The sequence below is a fragment of the Coturnix japonica genome, chromosome 1 (assembly GCF_054131305.1).
Source record: "Coturnix japonica strain WE chromosome 1, WE-NBRP24, whole genome shotgun sequence".
In the NCBI taxonomy this organism is placed as follows: domain Eukaryota; kingdom Metazoa; phylum Chordata; class Aves; order Galliformes; family Phasianidae; genus Coturnix; species Coturnix japonica.
Window position 1 is genome coordinate 28,818,934 of NC_140663.1, and position 21,675 is coordinate 28,840,608.

General features: G+C 34.6%; 1 protein-coding gene across 5 annotated transcripts in view; it reads left to right on the plus strand.

Annotated features, from left to right (window-relative positions):
- SLC16A7 (solute carrier family 16 member 7) overlaps nt 1-21,675 on the plus strand; it is an 80,334-nt gene that overhangs the window by 15,685 nt on the left and 42,974 nt on the right. The window contains exons 1-2 of one of the 5 annotated variants that reach the window (XM_085536518.1): nt 1,093-1,140; nt 9,833-9,965. The exons of 3 other annotated variants lie outside the window; for them this stretch is intronic. The gene's annotated coding sequence lies outside the window, so the exon portion shown is untranslated. Of the gene's footprint in view, nt 1-1,036; nt 1,141-9,832; nt 9,966-21,675 lie in introns of those variants that run through there. One more of the 5 variants, XM_015855225.3, reaches the window with a different exon arrangement.

Below are 21,675 nucleotides of genomic sequence, written 5' to 3' on the forward strand. Positions count from 1 at the left end.
CCATTTCATTTGGTCATGCGGTTTCATCCCTTCCGGCCTTTATTGGGTCAAGGCAAGCACAGTAAATGGGGCTGGTGAAAAATGACAACTATAAGAACACATACACATTGTTTGCTTCTCCAACAGCATAGTTATTGTCATTTTTGCCATTAAAAGGGTAGGGGTTCTGAAGTTAAAAAGAAATACATTTTACTCAGAATTCATGAGGGAAGTTATGATTTGATCTAAGGTACAACTTGCCTTTTATGTATATATATGTATTTATATTTATCGGTATTACAAATAATTAGACTATTTTTCCTATACAAAAATTGTAAATTGTGAATTTTTGTATAGCTTAAGAAATGTAAAATAAATTCTGAAGTTCTGAAGCAAATTCTGCATTATTGTCAGCAAAATAAAGCTTTTTGATTAATATAGTAACTAGCACTGCTTATTTATTCAAAGAAGTTTCTAATTACTCTACAAAGACTAATGTGGAATTTTACTATGTTTATAATAGGAACAATATGAAAAAGTCTACACTAATTGCATATTTATGTTCAATTGCTGGACAGTTTTTTTCAGATGAGAAAAAATATTAGACTTCTGCAACTTGTTAGCTGGAATGAGTGTCTGCATTTTGCTTTTAAGCTTCTGCTTATGATAATCAGGGCATTTTGTATAAAATTTGATTTTGTTGAACACAATCATATTAATGCTTTGTATTTTAAAAGGCAAGTTCACACCCAGCATCTCTATAAATGCTGAGTTCCTGTAGCATTAGTCATAAACTATATTCAGATGTCCCCAGATATATAGCATTTAAATGTTCTTTTGAATGTATGCATTTCTACAGGCAGTGATAAAAAAAGGCCCGTGTGACAAAGAAACTGTGAAAGAAATCCCAGTGTTCATAAACAAAGTGGGACCTTCTGTGGGATCACATTCTGAGTCCTGAGCTTCACCATAAACTCTCTTGCCTCAGCAATTTGAGATGCTTGTTGACTTGGCCATTGGTCGCACAAAATAAACCATCCAAACATCATGTGTGATCAGCAGCCAATCGGGTCTCCAAAGAGTCTTTAAATGTTCAAGCTGAACAAAGGCTCTGTATCTATCAAGTTCAGATAATTGTCTTGGACAGCAGCTCTCTGAGAGGTAATATGTTGTTTCTTTATTTCCTTTTGTCTTTGTTTAATGTAATAGGTAGTTTCAGATTACTTTGTTAATTCATACAAAACTAGTTGACCAATTGCATGCAAGAGAAGTCAGTGCACCAGCACAACTTGCACAATATTTGCTGTCGGCTTTTTAATGACTTTGTAGCATATATTGACAAAATAGTATGAAATGTTTTCAAAAAGAAATAATCTAAATCTTTTTATATCTCTAAAGAGTTATAGCAAGGATTAATGAGAATGAATGGTGACACTCTTGACTCTTATCAGGCTTTTTAGATTTGATTGGCATTTTTTTGTCTTGTATTTTGCCAACATTTCTTACTAAAGTAAGAATTCAAAGATGAGACTTCTGAAAAGGAACTTTAAAAAGGGGAGCATCAGTGAAACTCAGGTCGGAGTTTAGAATTAGTGCATGTGGAATGTAAATGTGAGTTACAGTAAAGAATTTGATGGAAGTTATTTGACTTGGACTGAAATAGGGGCATGATTGAACAGTGATAAAGAGTGATCAAAGTGTTTGGCAGAAGCACAACTTTGAGGAATCTTGAGAACCTCACAACTGATATGGTAAAAGAGAGTGAGAGCAGGAAGTAGATTTGAAGACAAGTTGAATGGGTCTGAGGCAATAGGAGAAGAAGATTATCACTGTGGCAGTAGGCATGGGTGACAGAGGGGATTACTTCCATGTGTTCTGAAGTAACGCACAATTTATAAATGCAATATCAGTTTTACTTACAAGGCAAGTCTTCATGATATACATCTTATTTTCATAAAGATTTGGGAGGGCAGCAAGACCATAATCCTGGTGCATGAAACCAAGCAATAGAGTGAAGGCTATTCTGCCTTGATGAACACTTGCATGACTCTTCTGCCATGCCAGGGGCTTTTATAATAAAGAATGATGGACTACTTTTAAAGCAAGAACTGTAGGTGTATATTTCACTGACACAAGTAGTTCTGTTTCAGTCTTTTGCAACCTCAGAACTCAATGTGCTATGACTGGTTTTAGCTGTAGGCACTTTAAAATTATTAGATTCCTCTGACTGAAAGAAATGCAAGAGTAATTTCCAATTGTTTTTCATACACAGCAAGCCCCTCCTTCCCTCCAACCTCCATCCAAGTTTTTGCCAGTTTTTAATGCTTCTAAAAGTTTTTACAGGGGCTGTTTATACCTCATTGTAAACAAATATTAATTAATCTTAGAGATAAACTGGTGATTTTTAGAGCTGATTTTGTATCACCTCTGCTATCAGAGTTTACAGCCTTAAAGTCTAATTCTGTCCTTACTCAGTTCAAAATAGACTTAAAAGATTTCAGTAGAGTTAATGGCTTAGAGACCAGAATTTTTGTTATGTTCATGATCTTATGATATCAGAAGTACTCTGATAGCTTACCACATACTAAAACAGTGTAACTAGGTCAAACCACAAAATAAAAAATGACAAAACTACTCAATGGTTACAGATTTCACACTTGTATTGAGCATTCTTGTACCCCTTTCTTTCTATATTTTTGGTTTGCATATTTTCACTATATCATTCTCATTAAATCTACATGAAATATTAAATATAAACTGTTAATCAAGAAACGGAAATTTTGAAACGATTAGATTTTTTTTTTTTTTTTTTCAACAGACAGTGGAACTTTATTATATAAAGTGTTTATTCACATAGTTCCACCCTGATGTAAAACAGATGTACTGTATCTCTCCGGAGTAAAACCAGCCACATGCTCTTAGTAAAAACAGGGGATAACAGAAAGGTATTCTGTATATATGAGCTTAAAGGTAGAGAGGGAGAGGACAATGAATCCCTACCTAATGGAGTCATGTTTGAGCAAGCATGATGCAGTGTGCAACCTTAGCCAAATTTGAATATGGTAATTCCTTTTGCTTTAACTTAATTCCCCAGATAGGTTTTTTTTTGTTTTTTGTTGTTTTTTGTTGTTTTTTTTTTTTCTTTTTCAGATTGTCATGCAAAATTGATTTATGAGTAACCCTCCATATCCCCTTAAACTGTTGATGGAAAAAAAGTTGAGGCACTGGAATAGCCTGTCCAGGGAGGTGGTAGAGTTGCCATCCCTGGCAGTGTTCAAGAAGCGACTGGATAGGGAGCTAGGAGATATGGCTTATGGGTTTTCTGTAGGTATGGTAAAGGGAGGATGGTTGGACTAGATAATCTTATAGGTCCTTTCCAACCTTGTGTTTCTGTGATTCTTCCAGAATTCACAGAGGAAGAACTTTGATCAACCCAGATAACAAAGGAAAGTAAGAGAGTGAAAAAGATGTGTGCAGTGTAGTTTACAGACATCATAAAACAACCACTGCTTGATGCCTAAACATCACTTTATGGTATTTCCAGTGATATTCCATGTGATGGTAATAAATCATGATTGTACTTTACAGAAAGTTCTTGTCTTGACTGCATAATTTTCTTAATTTTTTAAAAATATCTTTTATTTATGTATTTATTTTTGTTCCCATGGATTGCACGTGTAAAAAAGGGGAGATAAATAACTTGAAGAACATAGCCAAAACAGAAGGAGCAAAATTACAGTGGTGCTTAGAAACACACAAACGTTTCAACACAATTTTATTTCAAGTTGTCAATATTACTTTATTCAAGTGCAGCTTTAAATATAAATTTGTAGGAAATGAGAAAGAATGCCTCTAAAAAGTGTCCCTGGGGAGTACATGCACATTAACTAAAGTGTTTTAGGTTTTTTTGTTTGTTTTTTCTGATTTTCCATTTCTGTAGACATAGCTTGTCTGCAGCAACTAATTTGAGAAAGAATATTCTGAGCTAAAGAGGGAGATTGAGATGTTTTTTTTCTTTTTTTACTGGTAAGAGATTCAAGATCTATAAAGAATCTCAGTTTAGCTGACAATGTTTCAACCAGACCTAACTCCTACATACTCAGATGACGAATTTTTAGAGCAGGGAAAATGCCATCTGGTGATTCAAAACAATACGAAACTGATGGCATCAAGTTTGTGTAGATGACAAATGAAAATGACCATCAACCTGAAATAAAATTGCCATATGTGATTCATGGTCCTGAAGAGTCTGGAAACTCAAGCAAAACACTCAACTATCTCCATCATCATGTTTCTATTTAAAATTCTGTACGTTCATTATACTGCAACGAATTACTACTGCAGGTTTACCAACAGTGAATCATCATAGATGCTTTTCCTTGGTCATAAAAATGTCAGTGTATCTGATGTACACTGCTACAAAAGCTATGAACCATACATATCACAATTAAATAAGATATGAGAATTATAAACTGTGTGATTTCATCTGTACTTGTGGTTTTATATTACACTTTGAACTCTGATATGAGGATTCTGATTTGCATGCATATTGCATAATATGTGTAAAACTAGCAATAACGTCTGGTATATGAAGAAACTAGAGCAGCAATAACAGGTTAGAATAATAATTCTAACTATTTAAGTAGTAATAACAGTGAGTTGGTAGCTAGTAAGCTGGTAGTGGGTAAACTGTGGGCCTTGAAGTTTAGAAAGATCAAAACAAAGAGAAAGGGTGCACTGTAACTTTGAAGAGAAAGAAAAGAAAATTGCAAAATTTTGTTCTATAAATTAAGTCTTTATTTGGAGTAAATCTCTATTTGAGCTATGTCCTGTTTTGGGATGAGAGAGATTAAGCAACAAATGGAGTAAGGCAAACTCAACTGTAGCTCACTACATTTGCTTAAAGGCTCCCATCTGTAAATATTTAGTCTGAATGTTGATTTTATTCATATTCAGTTCTTTCTTTTAGAGCTAAATTTGTGACATTGTGGATTTTTTCTCAGTACTTCTGATGAAATTGTGTAATGCTATGTGTAAGCATTCACTAAAATTGCTCCTTTAGTTGTAAAACTTAAATATTTGTTGATAAATGCTGTAAAACATCCATCTCTGTTTGGTAGATTCCCTTTGAAATCAGTAGGGATTTCCTTGAACCAAAAGGATCAGACTATATATATGTTTGTGTAAAACTGATTCTTCATTAATAAATGAATAATAGAAATAACATTTAATGACTACTATGCAATGTTTTCTAATTTTTGATTTGTACGTTTAAAAATAATTTAGTACTCAGTTGTGTTTATACATTGCTGTTGATAAAGACTTTTTTTTACTTGAAAGTCATTTTAAAAAAGGAAAAAACATATAGAAAAAAATGTCCCACTGAACACTTGCAGATCTGTGTGTGATCATACAAGTGTCTTTTGCATAAAATTTCTAAACATCTATCAAATGTGAGCTCAAGATGTCTTGTAGTTATAACACTTTTTGTACAAAAACTCAGTGCCACAGACAATAATGCAACAAAGCAATATTTCTCAGACAAATCCTGTTTTTCAATCCCTTTTGACTTGCTTGTTACATGTTATGTATTCTGATCTGATCTTTCCCATTAGTATATATCAGTGTCTGGTAATTTAAACCATCGTGTAATTCTGTGTTTACAAAGGATTACTGTGCTCTGATATTGTGTGTCTGACATGTATAGGTAACTTCATCTGTGATAGACAGTATCTACATTTTAAGACAATAAGACAAGGTGGTGAGTCTTTAAATTGACATACAATCACTGGTTGGGTTAGAGTGAGTTTCTGTGGAGTAAGAACCGTACAGTTCACTTTGATAATGAGAACTGGCATAGATGTTTAATTTATTCATTTCTTTTCGCTTGGAGGGTCAGAATGAACTGGTATCTTCATTTCTGCTTCTATAAGTTTTCAAATGAGTTTCGCTTTTTGATTTTCAAATAATATTTAATTTGAAGTATCAAAAGAACAATATTAAACCCTAGGTGTCTATACAAAGTTGAGAATGAATAAAAGATAAATTCTGTTCACTGTAAATTTCAATAACAACAGTCTAATTTGAATGCAGCTTAACTATTTCAGAAGTCAGTTGACGGTCAAAGCCAATATTACTATGAAGTCTGAAGTGAAAGCAGTCATCCTTGTGGTAACAGGGACAGATGACCTTTTTGTATTTCTTGTGATTAGAAGAGTAAAGAATATTCTCCTTAAAGGAAAGAAATCTTAAACCAGATATATCAAGTTCTGTTCACAGAATGGGAGAATTCTATGGTATGCTTTCACCTTGTCTTAAACCAAAAGGCACTTCAAGAACTGACTGATTAATTTCCAGCACAAACAACAGACCTAAACTTTGACTGACTGGGCTGTTAAAGGAGTGAGTGTAGGAAGTGATTTGAATTCTAGGACTTGGTGATCATTTAAAGCCAGGTCCTCTTCGGAAGACCAATGCTGCATTAGTTAGGATTGCTTCTGGACAGCATGTGCTACAACAGGATCTGTACTAACCTGTGAGATGAAACAGCTTATTCCCATCTGTCGCTGACCAGCTGTCTTGTGCATTCCCCTCCTTTTCCTGAGATCAGCCTGACAGCAGTATTTATACTCTCAAGCTATCATGCAGTTGAGCTGCAAATGGGAAACAAAAAGGGGAAGATGCTCTTCTTAGCAGTCATTTGTCCAGAAATCACTGTCTGGGTGTGTTGGGCTTTCTAACTCTGATTCAGAAAGAATAATTAGCTTGTGTCTGTGCCCCTCAACAGCTGAAGAGTCTTTTCCTTGAGGCAAGAATATAGCAAGAATACCGCCTTTGTTGGAAGAGATAATGACATTGTTTATTGAGAATTTTTATAGGGAATACTGTCTGAAGAGATGAGTATTTTCCTGGTAACCACCATTTTGCAGTGCTTAGTAGCAAACTATTTTAGATTTAGTTAAATTTGCCATTGCTTACTCTCAAGAAATTTCTTATCACTTAGCCACCGAAGACTAACTCCTGCATTTAGTAATAATAAATACTCTGTTTTTCAAAATAGTAAATTTTTGCAATATGTTCAGGAAATGTTTAAAACACTGATAGCAGCTGAAAAATATTGCAGTCCACAAAGCGTCCTCTGAAATCTAGATCTGTGGGGGAAGGACAAAAAACTTAAAACCCACCTGTTTAGTGCCTGTCTTCAGAGAAAGGAATACTGGCCTATCTGCACACCATTTTGAAAAGTAGGACTTTTTTCCCCCTATTTTTTCTACCTTCCAGATGAAGTTAAAACTGCATTGTAGGAAAGTACACTCTTTCTGTATCTGCGTTGAAAACATGCATCATTCTGGGATGCAGTCAATCTGGGATTGTTCAGTCTGGAGAAGAGGAGGCTCAGGGGAAGACCTTATTGCTCTCTATAACTATCTGAAGGGAGGCTGTTGTGAGCTGGGAGTCGGCTTCTTCTCTTGTGTAACTGGTGATAGGACTAGAGGGAATGGCTTCAAGCTGCGCCAGAGGAGGTTCAGGATGGACGCTACTTCTTTGAAAGAGTGATCAGGCAGTGGAACGGGCTGCCCAGGGAGGTGGTGAAGGCACCTACTCCGGGGTTGTTCAAGGAACGTATGGATGTTGTTTAGTGAGACATGGTTTAGTGAGAAATATTGGTGATTGGTGTATGGTTGGACTGGATGATCTTGTAGGTCTTTTCCAACCTTGGTGATTCTGTGATTGAAGAAAAGAAGAAGCTTTATCTTTTAGATGCACAGAAAAGGAAGAATTAAAATGTTGTAGGAAATTCTTATAACTGGTCTTCTAAACAAATTATTGTTAATTTTGTTGTAATTACATTTTTCCTTGAAACCTTCTCAATGAAGCAGGGCTAGTCAGTAACTAGTAAGTAGTATGTTATTATTTTAAATACTTGCAGAGGTCAATAAGAGAAATCCTAACTAAAATTCTGGTAATTACTTTGGTCATGCAATCTAGTATCCTTCAGTCTGTAGAACAAAATATATAAGGGCTAGTTTCACTGGTCTGACTCCATGTTTTATAGTCTGTGTCACTTGCAAGAAAATTAAAGCTAGCAAAGGATGACAAAGCTGACATATGATATAAAATTAATGTCCCAATTAGCTCAATATACCATTCCCAAAAGAAGTTGGCTAGATATGTGTAGTCTGTAAAAAAACAGGGAATGTCTACTATGGTTTGAAGTTCGTCATGTCCTGTGACAAGGAGCTGTGAAATTTTGTGAGTTTATGAACGTGAGAAGAATTTGCATGAAGTGTTACATCATTTTTCTGTTCTGTTCCACTGCTGTCACATTTATTAAAGCTGAAACTCTTGCTCTTACTGACAGTAAACTTCAGGTATTTGTGAAAAAGGAAAATATATTTGATATATACATGTTGTGAACATTTTTGGCTCGGTCTTTTTGTTTATTTTGCAGGCTGCACTTCCTTGGGAATGCAGACCTGGGGAAATGCTGGTGCAGCCTGGGAGTCAGGGTGCTGCTGGAAGAGAACCTGTCCTGGCAGGCTGCACAGAGTGGCAGGCGCTCTAAGGAGAAGAGTTAAGAGGTTTATCACACATGTGCCTTTGCTGTTGGCTGGCACTTGCCTGAAGACATTGGAGTTAGGGCTCAAGAACAAAAACATAATCTACATTTCAACTGCCATGTTGATGCAAATTCATCTTGAGGTCACTGTAGCAGGAAGGCAGTGCCTAGCTTGAGTGATCTGCATTGCTGGTGTGCTAGGTGGAGAGGAGACAGAAAAGCAAAAATAGAACAGTTTCTCTGCGGGGATGGAAATATCTTTGATACACTTAGGTTTTGTCCCTTAATGTAGTGGGAACTGTGCCAGTCAAGAAGTGAATGTGCGACCTTGAGACATACAGTAGAAAGGTAAAGGACTAAGGAGGTAATGAAGATAATATGATTTAGGGGACAACTGACTGAACAAAACTGTGAAGACTCCATGAGCGGCAGCAGAAAACCCTTTAGTTCGTTGGGTTTTGGATTAGGACAATTGAGATAAGGTTATAAGAATGTGAATCAGCATGGTGACCTGAGATTAGCTACTCAAGTGCAAAAGTTAAACTGTGAAACAGAAAGCCTTTTCCCCAAATAGTTTTATAACAACCACTGAATTCGAGAGCTGATATCATTAACATTTGAAAAGATCTGTTTGAATGAGGGCAAAATTACACCCTCTGCAAATCAGAAGACAAAGGAAGAAGCCATTTTTCTTTATGCACCTTCATCTCCACAAAACAGTCACTTCAAAAATATATTGAATAGTGAAATAAAGAAAGATGGAAAAAGGAGAAGAAATTCTGCTTAGTGACAAACCAAGAATGGATTAAAAAAGGAAGTGTTTTAGCCAAGTCTGACACTATGAATGCTTTAGCTTACTAGTGGTGACCTAGTGTCCTAAAGTGTCCTAAAGTGACCAGCAAAATGGAAAAAAAATCACAAAAAAACAAAACATAAACATTTAAGTGTCATGGAGTGTTTATTTCCATATCTTAAGTGACATCGGTTATCTATCTATCTGTCTATTTATCTATCTACTTATCTATCTGTTTGGTAAGATGTGATTTTCAGAGTTTATGAACTGAGTTTTAAGTTCATTACAATTCAAAAAAATACTGTTATGTCCTTGATCTTAAATTCAAAATGACTCATTTTTAACTGGGAAATAGGAAAAGACATAGAAAGGAAACTAATCCGGTAGATTAGGAAATTTTCAATTAGTAATGAACTCACTTCATATGTTATTAGGAAACTCATTTGTATCAGTAAGTATGAAATGCACCATTGAAGCAAACCTTAATGTTCTTTGTTTAGTAATTCATCTTTGACTCACAAGGAAGACTTACTACGATGTATGAAAATATTGAAGAGTTAATTACTGTCTATTGAAAAGCCTTGTGGGATGCATTTCATCCTTCACAGAAGACACATTGTTTTCTGTCCCACAGTAAGTACTTTATGTGTTCAAAATTATCCCATGGTATTCATTTCTGACTTGGCAAAAAGGATTTAGAATTAGATCAACAGTATGTAGTAACATCTGGCTGCACTGTGCTGCTGAATTACTCGTGTGATAGCAGTAAGAAAAGAAAATGGCAAGCAAATATACATAATTGTAGGCTCAACGGCCCAATATTCTTGTGCACACTGGTTAAACAGACTGACAAAGCAGAGGCAGTTTGAGATGTGTTAATATGGGAAAATATAATTAGGTCCAAAATAAAAGTTACTGTAATTCAAGCAGCAGATATAAACAATAAAATTGTGCTAGGCCTGTCTGTAATCAAATCATACTGTAATACTGGTGATTTGCTGAGTGTTGTACAATAGAACTGAAAGTTTTGAAATGAAATTATAAAAGCAAACCTTTCAAAGCTAGATGTATTACGCATTACCACAATCAAATGCATCAATTACAAAAAAGTGACTTCATTGGTTATTGCAGCTCTCCTGTCAGCTGAGTCACAACAATGAATCTAAAGACTAAAGTGTAACAATTGATATCTGTTCTTCACTTCAGAAAGAGAGGTGGCTGAAGGGCAAGTAAACCTCAAGTTCATTTATGCCTGAATTTCCATGTCTCACAGGGGAGATGTTCTTTAGCTAAATATAAATTCCTTAGCTCTCATTCTCTGCCAATTGTAAGAGTGCGCAAGTTGAATTTTTTTTTGTTGTCTGTGAATACTGAAAAAGACCAATTAATTTTCTTTTCTCTCATGTATTCATCCATTCATCCATTCATCCCTCTGTTTTCCCCATTCCCTTTCTCTCCATTCAGCTACATCCAGGATACTCCTGAAACTTTGTAGCATAAAAAGTAAACTCAAAATGGCAATGATCTTGAGATTCTAAACACTGATGACGACATCTTCCCAAAGTCTGTATCTGTATCTGTATCTGTATCTGTATCTGTATCTGTAGTAATTCTTTTTAGTATTTTTTTTTTAACCTTGTTATGATTTTTTTAGTTCTTTAGCCCCAACTTTGTCATGATCAAATGACAATGAAGCTAGTGTAAGATCTGGCAGTTTGTTTAGATATCTGTATATCATCTGGGGCATTCTTTCTATGCATTGGTATTAGAGAAATCAAGGGATATCCTGTACATTTTAGAGGCCCAGAGCACAGTTTTTATTTGGAGGCATCCACAGTTCCTGATGGAGGGGCTAGGGATGTGAAGGTGGCTCTGAACAGCTCAGGAATCAATAGCATAGTATTTGTCTCAGATATTCTCTGTGTTGGCATACAACAGCTGTTTATCCAGGTGCAAGACAGATGTAAAGTCTAGGTACCATGGCCAATGCCTTGAAGACGTGTATGTTGGTGGCTTCTTATATGAACCATGAGACAGCTGAAAGTCAGTACTGGTTTGATGGCCACATGTACAATGTATCAGAGAAAAAAGCATTGCCTGATGAGCCTGTGGGTAATTTCAAACTGGTAACCTAGATCTTGGCCTCTCAAAAGTAATCTCAGTGTCTAAAATGGCAGGTTAGAGAGGTGTACTCTTGAAAGAAGGAGTACTTTTGCTGAGTCCTTATTTCTTATGTAGATAATGTCTGAACTTGTTTCCAGAACGTGGATTGCTCTGTGAGTGTTACAGGTGTAATGAAGTTAAAACAGGATTTTTTTTTTTTTCTTTTTTTTTTTTTTCAGAACTTGTGGCATGAGTCATAAGTGCCTAGCTACACATTTTTGGCAACTTCTTGATCTTTTCATTCACTGCACTGTATAAATGGCACAAATGTGATTCTGCCTACTCAGAACTGAAAAGATTTATCCAACGTTAGAAATGCTAGATTTCCAGTAGTCATGTCACTACAGAAATAATTCCTGAGAGTAGATACCTTACATCATTATGGATCATAAAATCTGCTTTGCATTATTTTAATGTTGCTCCAAAATTTACACATTTCCTTTATTTCTTTTAAGTGCTGAATTTTATCTGTAAATCTTCTATGCTTTTTCTTTTCTTCACCTTGATTTCTTCTCCTTCTTCACATTTACATTAGTAACCAGAAGTACCCTATTTATTTAAACAAGCAGCAGGATAAAATCCAATTTTATTTCACAGGCGTTTCAAAGACACATCCACCTTTTGTTGCTTTGTGAGTTCCTAACATCTCTGTGCTCAGGGAAGTAGCTATATTTATTTCTTATACTCTGTAAGTGAGGAAGAAGTCTGCTACAAATAATAAATTGATGCCACTAGGATATAACAATCAAAAATCAGTAGATTCTGATGGCCTGAAACCTGCTTTACAAAATTCGCATTTCAGCATCTAGTGTCATCTGCATATCTGTAGCGCTGATAAATAATAATTTGTGAAATTCATGTAACTCACAGACTAGTAAATAGTTTTAGAAGTACTTGAAAGAAAAAACACAGTTTGGTTTCCTCACAACTTTTCTCATGTGTGACATTCACGGGGTTTCTTTTATTACCCTGTGCAGTTGCCATAATAGCAGCAGATCTGTTGTTGGAAACCTCAGGCTGTATTTGTTGCAGGCATACCATGCAAGTAGGAAAATTGTACTTAAGCTTTGACATAGTGCAGCATGACTTGGTTCGTTTATCTAGATTCAGCCAGCTGGGGGTGGTTCAGCAAGTTACTCTGTTAGTATGAAATTTACTTCCTTGTCATTTTTGATGGACCATTAATTACTCCTGTCAAATAGAAGCAGGGGAATTTGTAGTTTGAGTCCTGAAAAAAATGTAGGATTATTTCCAGGAGGCTGTGTAAGGAGTAAAACTGAGACTGATTTTGGTTTTCTCGAGTCTCGCTTTTTTCCTTTTGACATAATTTCCAGTGTTGGTCATTGTGTTTTAGTTGCACTATGGCTTTTGTTTCATAAAGTATTACATAAATGTGACATACTTGCATGGGTTTTGTTAGTTGTGTCATGTAAATCTTTCTCTGGGATATGAAATAGTTTGATCACTTTCTTTTTTGTTATTGGTAGGAAGTTTTGGTTTTTTCACAGAATTAAAATTTCAGTTTTGAAAAAGAATAACATTTATAGTGGAATAATTTGAATTCCTCATTCTCCTAGTTTAAATCCCTGGGAATTTTTCCTTCAGCTGTTTGGTCCTCAGAGCTGTAAAATTTGACAGGGTAAATCTTAAAGGGTATGTAAGTGCTGTCTGTTTCATTTTTTATACTGCTAGCTGAGTGTTCTCAGTCATTGCTAGTAAAGCTGAAACTTTCTTTTGACATCTTTTAGAAAAATGCTATTTTTGTCACAGGTATTTGAAGTGCCAATGGAAAATAACTTCCATTGCTGCTTGAGTACTTACTGAACTCTGAATTAAAAAATCATTTCTAAAAAGATTATTCTGGCTATTCAATAAATAATTATAAAAAGTAAGGAATTGAAGCTATAATAAAGGGGAAAAAAAACCCAAACATTCTAAATTCTATTTAATTTTTCCATGACAAAATGATGAAAAAGAATGAATGATGGTAAATGGGATTACCAAATGTAAATTAAAATGCAGATGATACTATGAAACATATAAATATTATCCAGAATATTAAATTAAAGGACAAAGGATTAATCTTTGTATTTCTTTGTAATTGAATTATAGGCTATGACTTCATTTATTGTACATAACAGATATTTGTATCCTGATGTGCAGATCATTCTTTCTCATCTGGAAATATATTCAGGTCATAATTTTAGGACTTGTGGCAGTTGTCCAGAAATCTCAGATATGTCTTTTGTGACTGCAGTGTGGTCTCTTGCAGCTCCGTTTTCTGAGACTGACTGTTTCTTTGTCATACAAAAGAGATGTTCATATGTCTTCCCAGAAAGAACACAGGCAGAAATATGAGAGACATAGGCAACATTAATCTGAAGTGTGGATAGTCAGTCCATAGTTAAAAGTTTTTTATAATCCTACAGCTCCTATAAGTTTGGAATTTTCTGAGGTGGCTATACAAATGAAAATGATTTTGCTTTCAAAATACATTTCGTTAGTTTCCCTATGAGAAACTTGCACAATAACTTGCATACACAAAATAAAATTGCTATTGCCATGCACCCTGAATTACTCTTCTGTTATTAAAACTAAGTTATTGTGCATACTGTAAGATCTCTGCATTTTCTTAAAATGAATCTTTGTTTCTCATGACATAAGTGATTACTCAGACACTGAAATTTGTGAAATAATTGGTCCATTTAAAAATATTTCTGAGTCCTTGCTTAAAGCTTACCTGTTAAGAGTGTTGTGTTGTTGTTTGTCTCCTTGTTTAAACTGCATGCACAAGTAAGACAGACATGCCTGCTAACTACTAAGATTTTAGAATAATGTGATTTTTATTTTTTTTTTTACACACCTGTCTTAGTCAATCTCTTTTTCTTCAACTACTCTGGCACCAGTATCAACCTTTCAAATGACTTTTGTTTCAGAGATCTGTTGGGGAAAACTAAACCCCCTAGCTTCACGCATGTTCAGTTGTTGGAAACTTTAAAGAAGTTTGTGAAAAGTTTTATTTAATTTAGTTCCAATAATAAACATCCTTTTTACAGTATCCTCTCCTCCACCTCCCCATTTGTAAAACATTCTGAAGTTGAGGGAAAAAATGGATTTCTGGAAGATATTCCTTGTCCACTGAATCTATTTATAAGTTCAGCTTTCCTTGACTTCTAACTTGAGTCAGAATATAATTGTTCACAAATAAAAAATACCAACAGGAAATAATAAGTGATCATTCCAAAGAAACATCTGGTTATATGCTGGATGTCACACCACAGGGCACAAGCTAAAGAAAGCAGCTAAAAAAAAATAGAAATCATGCTATATTTGCTTCTTCAAATACTGCTTAATCAGTTCACCTGCTGAAGAAGATAAAAACTTGTATTTTCTTATAAGCATGTAGGAAATTCTGTGTTGATAATTTGTGTTTCGTAACACTCAGCAGCTTGGCCCAGATCTACCTCCTTTCCAAAATCTGTTGAATGATTTCACTGTTGAAAGCTACTTGGCATGCCAGATCTCCAGAAATGCTGTGGTATTCTGTGACAGTCAGATGAGGCCAGAGCAGCTATCGGAAAATGTGCTGCAGGCTGATAGCAAGCCATGAGGTTTTTGGTGTTTGTTTTTTTTTTCCTGTATTATTTTTTCTTTTTCTTTCTTTCTTTATTATTATTATTATTTTTTTAATGCTTGTGACTTGCTATATAATGCAAAAGCAGCATTTATGTGAAAATACAGATTTTTTTTTTTTATTATTATTATTTTCCCCACTTGGTTAACTAGAAAAAAAAAACAAAAAAACAGGAAGAAGAAATTGAAAACATGACTAGAAGCAAATTCCAATGTCAGGGGAGAGCTGAGTACTGAGTTGAGTGTAGCTATACATGCTACTGAGTCTGCCTACATTTTCTTGCATCATTCTCCCCAGCTCCTTGCATGACTTAACACAGAATATAGTGCAAACAGGGTCAATGATGGTGAGCCAAAACCTCCAGTCATTAGGCTAAAAGGTGACCTTGTGCTGTGTTGTCAAATATTTTATCTGAAATGTGAACTGAATTTCTTGCTATATTCCTAAGTGTAAGCATAGCTTTTGAAATATTGAAAAAATAAAAAATGTTTTAAGTAAGATATGTGAGACAGCACAGAAAGTAAAATGAATGACAAAAATGTACAATTGAGGGTTCAAAAAATACATGGCATATTATTTTGCCCTGAATTAATATTAATTTGTCTTTTGTCTATAACAACTTGGGTTTTTTTTGTTTTGTTTTGTTTTTAATGAGTGAGAAAACTACTCTGGCACAGAAAATAGTCTGATCTGCTCCTCTTCATATATCTTTTTCATAACTATTTTCTCATATTGCAAAATACAAAGTTTGCTCCAATGGTAATGCCTCTTATTTCCATGCTACATTAGACACAAAGAGTGCAGTAACAGTATTTGTAAGTACAAGTTCTCCACTACAAAACACTATTTTTCAGCATAGTCACTACCATTAGCTATGCATTTTTGCCAGTGAAGAAAAAGAGCCTGCATGCCATGCTTGTCAAAAAGTGCTTAACTGTCTGGAACATGTCTTCCTTGTTATCACCACTGCTGAAACACACCACCCACTGCCTCAGTGAGCTCACATCTGCTGGTTGGTCTCCATAAATGTTCAGCAAACATCAATGAATGTCAGTGGGTATAATTTTTTCTGCATGGAGGGGATCATTGACACACCTTTGCTTCATACACACTTCAGTGTCAGATGCCATTCTGTCAGACTGCCCCTCTGCTGCCTCTAATCTCCTGCCCCTCTGCTCCCTCTACCTGTCACGTGGCAACAACATGTAATGGGGTTTTGATTGGAAGGCTCAACCTCTTCTACCACACCACCAACATCTACCTCTGATGTTGTGGGCCAAAAAATAAAATAAGAGATACTATTTTCAGGGCAGCTCTCATAGAAAAGAAAATTATTTTGTTAGTGCAGAATTTGCATTTATGAATTCATATAGGTTATGTATGATGCAAAGCCAATCTTGACTTTAGTTTTTCTATTAAATCTGTACACTTGGGGATGAGTACTGTGTCTTTCAAAGATTGACATTTTCATTTGTAACAAAGAGAAGGTTACAGCTACATCATCACCTCAGATTTATAAAATCGAGATGTCAAACTTTTCCAGTAGAAGGTCTTGGAAATTAGATTCTCACTTGGCCTACCAGAGATGGAATTTGTTAAATTCAGAATAATAAAAAAGATATATTTATTTGCCTAGGAGAGAAATAATCTAAGATGAACCACTGTTCACTGAGACTGTTGTTATATAATCAACAAATTAAATATGCTACAAGGCTTCATTCACTCTAATTTAAAAATATTATTGGCACTGAAATTTCCAGGTTTACAATGAAGACAAAGGAGATTTTATTTTGAAAATTAAGAGACATTGGCTTTAATCTTTAATAGTATTTAATGTCTCCCTTTTTAATAGAGAAAGATTATTTCAGAAACTTTCTCATGTTGCATTAAGGATTTTTTTTTATTATTATTTTTTTTAAGTGTCTGGAATGCTTTTGCTAATTATGATCTAAACTAATTATGATCTATGAGAATATGGTTATTTTTATCGTTTTACTTTTAAAGTCAGTTGAATAAACAAACCTTTGATGTAGTCACAAGAATCTGGGGGATGAAGGTCAGTAAAACCTTTTTTGAAATAGAGTTCAGCCCTACTACCGCTCTCATTCTGGAAAGTTTTGTGCAGTGCCTTGTCCTTTTCTGTGTGCTGTGATTGTTTTAGAGAAACAATCATGGTGTCACACCTGAAAATACACAGATGCCACTGCCTACTTGCAGGTAGCTTGCCTGTTACATTTTAATATTTGTACATAACTCAGAGTACTGTGCCATGACATTAAACACTTAAAAAAAATGCAGATAGATTAAATAGGTTGTGACACTGGCTTGCTGAAAAGACAGTTTTCAAGGGCAGCAATATTACAGTGTTAAAAGCCTTGACATCAAGAATGCATACTATGTCTCTGAAGACTGAAAGAAGCCAATAGACAAAATATCCTACAACAGCAGAATCAATGAATTCTGTAATGGACCAAATAAAAATACCAGAGCTGGTCATACACAAACACTTTTGCTGAGAACCATTCTTGTCCTTAGAAAATGATCGTCATTGGTTTTCGTTGCTTTTTGTCTTGTAGAAATTTATTTGGCTTAATATCATAATCTCTTAATTCATACAATTGCTATGAAAGGAAATAGGAGCTTAATACATAAGCTTTATATAAGTTTCATGATAATAAGTATAAGCTTATATATAGATGTTAGTAATCAAAATCTCAAGCAGCTGCTGAACACTGAAGGCCCTTAAATTACTAGTTGCTTCAGGATTCTAAAATTCTGTCTGTATCATGGTCAGAAATGCCCAGTGTTGACTGTGCTAGGTGTAATACTGCCTTTTGGTCTGTTAAGTAAACAACATGAAATTGTTTGGTGGGTCAGGGCTATTTAACATTTTACACACAGTCAATAGGTTGTCACAGTGTTGGCTCTTTTAGGTGACCTTGTTATTTCCTTGAGCTGCTTGTGCTAGGATCAGAACATAACATAACATCCAAGTTAGATTTCTATCAGAAAAATTTCTAGTTGTCATGTTTTCTGTTTTAAGAGATTTCATCATTTATGAGACTGTTCAAGAGAACATTGCTGTTCTATATGATAATTTTTTATTTATTTATTTTGGAGGAAATTATCTTATGTTCTTTGGCTGGAGAAATTGCTGCTTTAGAGGTGGGTAGGTAAACTTGGAATGAGTAGGTTTACCTGGAATGACTTTTTTCATTGTAGACCAGTTAGACACATTTAACCCACAACCAATTTACAAAGGTCTTACGAATAATTGTTTTATTTAAAATAATAAGAAATCTATGCAGATTCTCAGGCACTTTGTTGAGCTGAGATGAGTAAGGCTTTCCTGAACATACAAGAAGAATTTGATGCAGGACTCCAGGTCACCTGAAGTCATTGCCTTGACTGGAAGAATTATGCAGGAAGCTAAAAGACAGTCAGGTGTATACTTATTATTATTGGTACACTCATAAGGTAAATGTAGATCATGATGAAATTGTCATTAACATAAATACAATGGAACCAAGTAAAAAGAAGAAATTTCAAAGAAGGAATTAAACATGTCAGTCAACTTGACACATACAGACAACTCATAATACAGTGAAAGCACATCTCAGAGTGAGAGAACTAATGTATGACTTCAAAGATTTAATTCATGTTTCTGTTTTTTATTTTCTGTCCTGGTTACATCTACCTATTTGCAAAAGAAGCATAATATTTAATAAAGACTGCATATTTTTCACAGTCAGCTGTCTGGACAAGATTGTTATCCAGAAGAAATAAAAAACCTACAACCAGTTATTACATTTAAAGTCATTTATAGGTAGCATTTTTTTATTTTTTTATTTTAAATGTAATAACCTAGAATGCACACACTAGTGCTATTTTGGATAGTGTTTTCTTGATAAAGTCTTTCTTTTAACAGAGAAGGATAGAGACACCATCTGAACAGTAGCCATTTTAAGGTGCAAATGTGCTCTAGAGCCATCTTTGCTTTGCTTTGCTTAAATAAGCACTTTATTTCAAGTACTTTATTGGCAGTTAAGGGTGATCCGTAGCTACATGACAGTATGCGGTGGGTTAATATTACACTGTTTCACATCAAAGCAGGTATGTATGATGTATTAGAGCAAATAAATCTGTGAGCTTCTCTGGTAAGAGACAAACCATTTTTCCAAAGTGAGGTGCAGTTATGCAGATATCTTCAATACTTGAGGGTATACCATGTACATGAGATATGTAACTGTAAGTTAACTTTTCCTGAAATAATTATGTAGGAGGCACAAATATAACCTTGTTTTCTGGCTCATGACAACATCATTAGTATTTCTGAGTCAGTTTTAAGAATCTGAGTGATTTTGTGGAGTATTAGGTAGTCATTATTCACAAAGGTAGTCATTATTCGGTCTTATTTCAGTTTCTTTGTTTTTTGAGGAAGGGTAACTTGTAATCCTTTATTTCAAAGTGTTTTAGCCTATAAACAATTATGCATTTGTTGCTTTTAAAAAAACAACAACAACAACACAAAAAACAAAAAACAGAAAAAAACAACACACGGAAACAATCAGAACAAAACATAAATAATTCCTGATTAGTTTGACTGAATTATTTGCCTGCCATAATGAGCTTTGGAGAATATACAGAAGCAAGGTTACAGTTAATTTCACTGAGTGATATAAAAGCTTTAAGGAGAGTTAAATGGATAATTCAACACTTACATTGATTGTGAACAGCCTTTCACAACACTTAACTTGAGAGCAACCCATAGCAATATTTGGCCACTATAGTAATACAAGTTCATTATAACTGCATCAAGCACTCTGATTGCAAAGCTTCAATCTGTTCATTTTACACCTGAGAATATTCACAAATTAGAGCACCTGATATTTCTCAAAGAGGTTTCAGCTTCTATTATTCTTGGACCATGCTGGTGTACCAGCTTTTCAACTCATAATTAGTTATCAAACCCAACCAAAGTTTGGGGAAGTCATTTTTTTCCCCATTTATTCTGTGAGCTTAAGTTTGTAAGAGATATAAAAGTCCATTAGTTGGAAATCAACACCTGCATGTCCAAATGCAGTGTGTGGGAAATGACAAAAGTAAATAAAAGTCTTCCAATAACAAACTTTTGCATTTTTTTTCCTTTATTTTTTTATTGTTAAAAATGTCTGAAACAGCTTATGAAAAACAAAGTACAATATTCTTATTTAAGGAGCTTGCTTGAAAAGATTTTCCTTTCTTTGAAGCAGAATTAAACAGTTCTTTATGTTAGCTTGCTATTAAATTATACTTAGCAATCACAGGTAGTAAGAATAGCTATTTGTTATGTATCTTCACTATAAATGAATGCAGGAAACCATACAAAGTGATTTTTATCTTTGATGCATAACAGAAAGAAGCTGAAGCCAACTGGAAAAGTAAAAAAATAGCTGGAGCATTCCATATGCTTCTCCTAAAAGTGCTATTTCATTTTGTTAAGAAGATGAGTCATAGCTTTATTTACACTTTGATGATGAAAGCAACACTATTTGCTTCATCATTTTGTTCTCTTATTATTTCCTCAGAAAGGGATACAGATGAATTGAGTCACCGAGTCCCTCTTTGCTTTCCCGCATTGTTGGTAAACTAAAGGTCACTCTGAAGGTTTATTAGTATTGCATCTTGCAGCATTCAGATATGCAGGGGAAAATGAAACACTTCCCCGCAAAGGGCAAGTGAAAAATTCTGTGTCTTCCAAATTCATTTCCTAGCTAGAGTCACCTACATATGTAGCACCATTTTCTGAGATGAACGGAATAACTTAGGCATGTTTTTCCATTTGATTATTCATTTTACACTGTATATGATACAATAACTGTGTGTTACAGGTATATTTTTAGAATTAATAAATTGTGCTAGGCGGTAGACCAAAAACCAGCACATGCTCTTTCTACATTTGACAACCATATAAATTTATTTTGAGCCAATTAGAGCAGAGTTCATTTTACACTACTGTCATCTCTTAGTAAAAACATTTTATTGATCAATGACATGAATCTCACCTTACCTAACTTAGTAATGAAATGAAAACCAAAGGAAGTAAAGCAAAACAAAAGCCCAAATACCATATGTAATATATAAAATGCAAGATATGATAGAAAGGGAATAATAAAACTAATGTTGAACAGAACAAAGTTTTTTGGCTTAAGCCAAACAGATTAAAACAAGTGTGATCTTCCCTCAAGAATACTAGGCAGCACATCCAGTAATCTACTGAGAGAGTTCTGAAATACTGAAAAATGTGTTTAGCAAAGGACTTGTGAATGAAAAGAGATGCTTACTTAAATCCAGTCATCCCAGAAATGGTTTGTTGTTTCATACACAGCTGTTGACTGAGAAAGGATCTAGCTAAATGACAATTATAAATACAGTATTTTTCATATGAGAAAGCACATGCCAGTGCATAGGTAGTGTGTGCATAAGTCTATGCATTCTTTTGCATAGGTAAGATGGTTGTTTAAGAACAGCAGAAATGAATCAAAGATATGTACTTAAGGTCTTTAA